Source organism: Athene cunicularia, assembly GCF_003259725.1.
Source record: "Athene cunicularia isolate RWA chromosome 2 unlocalized genomic scaffold, athCun1 chr2_part1, whole genome shotgun sequence".
NCBI lineage: Eukaryota > Metazoa > Chordata > Aves > Strigiformes > Strigidae > Athene > Athene cunicularia.
In genome coordinates this window covers 122,822,872-122,830,766 of record NW_020799095.1, presented here as the reverse complement: position 1 = coordinate 122,830,766, position 7,895 = coordinate 122,822,872, and positions in this window count along the sequence as shown.

The following is a 7,895-nucleotide window of genomic DNA, read 5'->3' as shown; positions in this document are numbered from 1 at the left end:
AGACAGAATTCATAAGCAAACAATTTTATCCCTGAAGTTTTTCAGAGGAATACTGGGAGTCCCTATGAGAGGACAAGCATCACAACACCGCATGAATAGGAATGCTCCTGGAAAGCTCTAGGACAATGGTTGTCAGTTCTTCCTCTCCACCATGTTAGAAAAAGGCCACAGTAATCACAGCCACAACTTAAAAGAGAACTAATCCTGCTATCAGCACTGTCACTTTCCCACCTTAGTTACTGTCACTACTTCCAGTAAAGGCACTATGCTGTACCAGAAGATCAGTTCTAAAAAGCAATTAAAAGATTTTAATATTTGAAGAAATTTTGTTGCTTTCAGTTTCATAAAAATTAATCAGCAGGATACTGAAGTAGGTCCAATAAAATAAGTGAGAATGTGCAAGACTGCAGGTACTGCTTCATCAGAGGGAAAGAAATACACCTCTAGCTCCCAGGCTGTGCGACATCACACTGCTCAAGAACTTGGGTAGGAAAAACTGCCAGTAATCATCATGGCTTGCGAATCACTTTTTCAGTAATTACTATGGAAGTCAAGAAATTCTGTGCCCTCATTTTGGTCTTTGGCAAGAGCTAATGCAAGCAAAAGCAGCACTGCTCTAGAGTAATACTGATTTAGGACCATTTTGTCCCATGTCTGTATGTTCCCTGGCCCCATAAAAGCAGATCTGCAAACAGTTCTCCAGACTGTATGTATTTCAAGGAAGTTTTCCTTTGAATTAGCTCTAATTTGGTCCTACAGACAGCAGGGCTTTTGTGGTTGAAGCACATCAGGAGCGCTCCTGAGTATATCTTCAAATTCAGTTTCATCCAAAAGGAATTCAATGAAGTGTTCCGAGAGCTCTGCAATATAAACTAAAGCTAGGTAAGCGAGGAAGATTGAGAGTTCTGCTTCAAAAGTGACCCTCCGATCCAAAGTAACTCGCTGACTTGGATGTATTTACTTCACTTTTGACTGATTGTACTGGGAAGTAATGCCTTTTCGTTATTCTAACATAGACTTATAAAGTGGAAAAGTCTATACCTTGACTCTGCAAGAGATAGAGGATAATTCAAGTCTTCTTGTCAGCCCAGAAACAGCCCATGGCGGTGCAAAGGTGAGTGTTGCATGTGGTGTGAAGTTTTAATAGGAGCTGGATGGGGGCTGTTCACTGTTTCTCCCATCACCAGTCTCAAAGGGTCACATTATTTTCAGTGATAGAAGACACATGGAAAACCAACCTTCCTTCCTTCCATCAGCCCTTGGGGTTTGTGTGTTCTTAACATGCAGATAGGGTCCAAGATATTCAAGAATACTAGCAAAAATAGGTGAGTTTTTCAGTTAGATTTTTGTCAGGTTTTTTGTTTGTTTTTAAACTGAGCAAATAATTGTATTTTCTTTTGCAAGGTGAAAAAATTGTATCCAAATTTTAAAATTTTGTGAGTGTGATTCGGGCAATATTTCAGAACAATACATCATTCAAGTTCATAATTATGTTTATGTATTTAGCAAGGAAGACAAAAAAACCCTCAGAAAACAGTTCAAACAAAGAGAACTTCCCACTGGTGAAAAATGTCTACACAACAAAATGGAAAAAGATTGTGGACAAAAGAAATTGGTCTTTTACAGTCTCAAGCACTGCAAGCCAGAAGGCACTTCAACAGAGTCCTTTTTTTAAAACAAGTTCATCCAGCCTAAGGGAGGTGGAGTGAAAACAAGAGGGGTAGGAGAAGAGGACTAGAAAAAGTGGTTGTAATTATTTTGTAGTCTGCTGGAAAACAAACAAAAAAAATGGTCACAAGTATGTGAGAAACTGGGTGTGGATAAATTTTCAGAAAATAGTTTTTATTAATCTGAAAAGAGGTGTCTGAATACAGTAAATTCTAAAAAAGCTAAACCTGACTAACAGCAGAGTTGTCCTTTTTATAGGATCCATGCCGATTCCCTCATCATATCTTCAAATTTTAATGATCTGACGAGGCCGATTTGTACTTTACTTAGATTTAACAACAGTAGTAACAAGCTGATAAAGCTTAGCATAGAGTAGCTTATTAGCACTGATAGCTAGGTCAATAAACATCATAAAAAGGATTTAAGTCAGAAATTGAATCCCCACCCCTTGCTTTTTAGCTGGTAACAGCAGAAGATACAGGTTACCAAACGCTTTGGTCACCAACTCTGCTAAAACTGACAAGAAGCAGTAGTGGTACAGATTTGACATAAAATCTGTCAATATCGAGCCTGTCATCCCTATCACCTACATAATGTGTGATCTCTTTTAATGAGAGCTTGGTAGCAAACTTGAAAAGCTGAATATACACAACCGCTCCTGACAAAGTTTATTAAACATCTGAAGCCTCAACAACTGTCATACTCTCACCCATGCTATTTAAAGGGTGCAAATTAAATAACAGCAAGCTCAAAAGAATAACCTTCTCCCTGGAAAGTGGGACATCTGGTGTACTTGCACTTTGTCCCCCAGAGATGACGCTGAAGAGAAAGCCACATGCTATAGAGAACGAGCATTGCTTCTTGTCAGAAAGCAAACAAGGAGGACATGACCAAGCTTTCAGAAAAGCTTTCCATGTCACAAGGCTGGCTGGCAATGTTCAGGCCCTAGCAACTTGAGCTTTAGCGATACCTTGATTTCTCCCACTTCACTTGCCCAAAAGATCTGCTGCACTACTTTAGCGCAGTTGCTTTCTGTACCATATTTTATTCATGATTACAGTTGTGCCTGAAGGTGTGGAACCACGAGAGATTGCTTCAAGGCAAAGCTGATATTAGATTAATATTAAATGCATTAATAAAATATTGCTTTGACCATCCTGAATATGAGATCAAATATTTGGGAACAACCATTAACACCTGAAAACCACTGTGCAACTTTTTTTTTTTTTTTTTTTTTTTTTAAAAAAAAGAGGTTATATAGTGTAAAAAATACGAAGTTCCAAACTATGTGCTTAGCAAATAAGCTAAATGGGGTATGAGGGGTTTGATGTTTGATTTGGTACAGGAAAAACAGCTGAGAGAGGTAGAGAGCAGCTGCATTTCAAAGCTAAATCCTCAGCTTGCCTCCCACAGGAACAAAGGAAGGCAACCTGAGCTCAACCTTGCTTATCTGAAGTAACAACTGCAAGATGAAACACAAAGCCCTTGTTGCACATGAAAAGGTACTGCATATCTTTTATATATCTGTTGCATTAAATACTGACTACACACAGGGTGTCAAATAGTGGATTCTCAAATGCACATGTGGAAGAAGCTTCTAAAAAAAAAAAAAAAAATTAATTAAGTTGGGAACTTAAGCCAGTTTAAAACCAAAATCTGACCTTCACATAGCAACAACAGGTTGCAGACTTAGTGCTACAACATAGCTCTTATATACTGCTAAAGCGATGCGGTGTAAGCTCAGACTTGAAATATCTAAGTGCTCTAGCACAAAAGTTCAAATTCCAACAGGGCTGACTCAGTCCTTCCGCCTTCCAAAGTACATAAATCTAATTCCATGTGGCTTTACTGTGAAAGGAATTCTTAAAAGCAGGGGTCCTCCACCCTGCTGTGCTGAAGCTGAGGATTCCCTTTCCTATGATATTTTCAGTTGTGGCCTTCCATTCTTCATGGGAGAACTGATTGGCAGGCTCTGTGTCAGTTCCAGCGATCAGGTGGGTGCTTGTTGGTATTAAACATGTTGCTTATCACCCTGATAAACCCAATGTCAAGTGACAGAAATACAAATGACTTGCAGTAATTTACAGTTAGTGCAATACAGCTCCAAATACTGGTTACATAAAAAACCCCAAACTACATTTTAAGATACTTCACCTGAAATGTTTTAAAAGCATGGCATCAAATCCAAAATTAAAAGCTATTGTTTGTTTGACTACAAATAATTTATTAAGTATTCTTGCATGCTAGCAATCTTCAGGATACACCAAATTTGTAGGCAATTTATAGTCAATAGTAGTTAGGCCAATGTCCAGGATGCATTCACTTTAAATATTTACTGTAACTGTTCTACCTTCAGTAGGTGTGGGGAAAGCCAACCATCTTCATTATCATCATCAGTAAAAGCAAGCCAGCATCACAAAAAACCCCACCTACCCCAGTAGAATATACTTACGTTAAACAATTTCATGATTCTTTTTCCATCCACTGTTTAATTCTTAATTATTATAATCGCATTCATTAAAAAAAATCAAGTATGTTTTGCAAATATCAGCTCACATCAACCAGACCCAGTTTTCCCTAACTCCGCTGGAGCTCTTCCTACAGAACTCTTCCAGAGTTATGTCTCCAGCAAGGAAGTCCATGGATCTAGAGGGACAATCACTTCAGACCCAGCTAACAGTAGAGAAAAGATAATCATGAGTTCAACCGAATCATTACAGCTTGTGAAGAGAAAAGAAAGAGTATCTGGTGCAAGATATACAGGTAGAAGTGTTTCTTAGAGAACAGTTGCTTGAGATGATGATAAAGAAATGAGTCATCATCCATCACAATGAATATACTCTAAAGTTAAATCATTTGATGTGGTAACTTAAAACCACATTCAGTTTTAGATTCTTTTCTAAACCTACATCAAAGAGGAGGAACTTCTAATAATTCTCATTAAACACCACAGATTTACAGAGGTACTACAGTACTTAAGCTCTTGAACAGCATTTGTCTCAGTACCTCAGGAAAGCTTTATAAGGTATCTCTGCAAAAAGGAAAAAGAGAAAACGATACAACCGGGGAAAGACACATATGGTGCAAAATTACCTCCCCAAGATTATTCAGCAGGCCATGGCATAAATGGACAACAAAAGGACTTTTTAAAAAGCTTTGATAACTACTGATATTAAAGCAGTGCAAACGGTAACAGCTGCAATTAAGATCTGTGAAGCACTATGAGATCATATTTTTATTAACTTAAATGGTGTATACGCACCAAAATTATCATCAGTTCAGACTGACTAATGGCCTCTTTATACTACTATTCAGGTTTCAAAACTAAAACGATTCAGAGGAAGGTGTAAGAAATTCCAAGGGAAAGTCTGCTTTCAGTATGAATGTGCATGTGCCTTTTTTGCAGGTTAACTGTTTTTTTCCTTGCAAGTGTACAGTGGGCACCATGCCCCTTTCCACATCTTCCAGAAAGTAAAAACTATCATTTGAGTGGAATCCAGGACAGAATAATACCTTTCAACGGAAAGGGTTATTGACTTCTTTGTGAACATTATATATTCATACCTTGCTGTTTCTAGAAAGTGAGTAGATCCTCTGAGGTTATAAATTATGTTAGAGGTGTGATAAGTAAAGGTGACTTTGAGATTACAACTCTTTTTTTCAAAACTATTGAACATGGCAGTGGCAATTTTTGCAAACTTAGCCAGAGTAATATTAAATATGCAGTTTATAAACACCTTGCTGTATCGTGCCAGTAAGGTTTAAAAGCAAGCAACTTCCTAAATCCTGATTACTCAGAGGTTAAAGATAAATCTTCCCATTCCCCCTCTTTTCCAATTACCTTAATTTCTGAGAAAGATGACAAAAATGCAGGGACATAGTAACATTATATCCTAGGACCTCAGTAGTCTGACTTTTCAAGTGGAATATTCAAGAGATTAACTTGCAGGAAGATGGTGGGACAATATTCAAAGAGCACATGCAGTTCATTCACCAAATCAGCTTCCTTGAGATGGGTAAAGTGAAAGGATCTTTCAGTTAAAGCAGCACTTCAGAAATGTACTTCCTACATTTCAGCAATGAGATACACAACAAGAAAAACATTCTCAGGTAGGATTTATTTTGTGGCACTTCTTCACTGACAACATTTTCCAGTCTATACCCAGGAGGAGGACCTTAAGGCTTGTTTGGACAAGATGTAACCCAGGGAGACGGTATCTCAAGAGAATGTAGTACACACTGACTGACAAAAGCAACCCTTCCAAGTAGAGGCATTCCAAGAGTTAACAGGAGTGGGATGCAGGCACCATTTCCTATCAAGTTGACAGTTTTGGCATTCAGTATCAATAAAATCTTCGAATGAACTGAACTAGTTAGTAGTGTGCCTCTACTGTATGAATTTGGGAAATAAGTGCATTGAGGTGGTATAATTGCTTATATGCTCAAAAAAAACCCCTTCATTTGATTTTAAAATAATTTGGGCTGTTTCTCAGCATAAGTTTGATATCTCTTAACAGTTAATCCTGTAGGTGTTTTCAAGTTAAAGGGCTTGAAAGAGACTGACTGCTTTAGAAGTCTGATGTTAGGTTTACCCTTTAAAGGTCAGCATTTCAAGAGTTAAGGGGTTTACAGCAACATCAGCTCAACAATGCTTCAAAAATAAGCATCTTCCTGTCCTTGATGAACAGAGCTAGACTTCAGGTCCATTAAGAAAGCTGCTAGAAACCATTTCATTCAGCACTGGCTTTTTTCATGACCCTCTGACAAACTCTGCAGTTCATCTTCTATGATTGCTTGCTGTCCCAATGTTAATTCTTACTTAATCAGACCGAATTTAGTGAATTTTAATAAACATATTTCTTTTCCCGCTGCTCCTTTCTAGCTACAAAGTTAACAGTATTCTGTGGAATCTGTAGCTCTTTTCCTAACTTACTTAGAGAAAACATAGTAGTTTACATAAAGTTTAACAAGAAAAAAAAAAAATCACATTACTGTATATCACTTAAACTGAAAATATATTCAAGTCTTGAAACAATTCTCTGAGAAACACCATTCAGATAATTTTAAAAGTAATATGGAAGTTTGTTCAATGGCCTACAAGTTATTTTCCAGGCTCTCCCAAAACCAGAGCTATTGTCCCCCACAAGACAATTTTCTTATATGATTCATCTACATATCAGATAGAAAGTTGTGCATAGCCAGCTAATAGGAAAAGCTAGGCAGAGGCCTCAGTCTTCAGAAACCCCTAGCAGCCAAGTCAGGACATACACAAGCAGACTTGCCTATCCAGTATATGGAACCTAAAACTTTCTCTACAGGGCAAACAGAAAATTCTCAGGTTTTGAAATCCTTGAAAGAACTGATGGTGAGCTTATTTTTAACTGAAGGAACTCATTTATGCATAATCTACCAAAAATAACACTTATTCAGGAAGATAACAGAAACCAAAGTATCAGTTCATACACACATCCCAGCATTATTCAATCAAGAAGCTCTTGAGAAACCCAGGTGAAAGGACTTTTTCCAAACATCTCAAATTGGTGGGACTGGAGAGAGGGAACAAAACACCAAGGCAAAGGTTTTAGGCATGCACAGTACAACCGCATTTCTGAGGGGATGCAATCCTTCTGGTATTCACTAGACTGTGACTAAAGTATCCCTTAAAGTTATCTGCTCAGCGTTGCACTGAGGTTTGTCTAAGATCCAGTTTTAGGTATACACACCTTATCTGGGATGCTGGTTTTGGAAACTAGCTACCTTAAAGTGATCTGCCTTATTATGAGCAAAGTTTAAAATACAACCTTAAAATAGAATAGAATTTATAGAAAATATAATTTATGTCAGGAGCAGAAATTAAGTCATTTGCTGCAAATAACTGTAGGTTAACACTTAGCCATCCGAAGAAACCTCTCTGCATCTACTTGTGGAGGGTGAAGAGGCAGGGCACAGATAAAAATAGATAGAATTAAACAGTTATTTTTTAAATTTATTGGCAGCATGGTAACTTAAAGACTGGTGCACACAGTATTGTAAGTCTTGAAATGATGTTTACACACCAATATGTTAGTGAGAAATTACTGATGTCCATATTTTCAAGTGGCTAATCCAAATCAATTCAGGTAAGCAAAACATTATGCATAGCTTATTTTAAATGTTTGCTTCAAATTGCAGTAATGTTAAATACAAAGTACTTGCTAAGCCAATTTTATTTTCCAGCTTAAGTCACA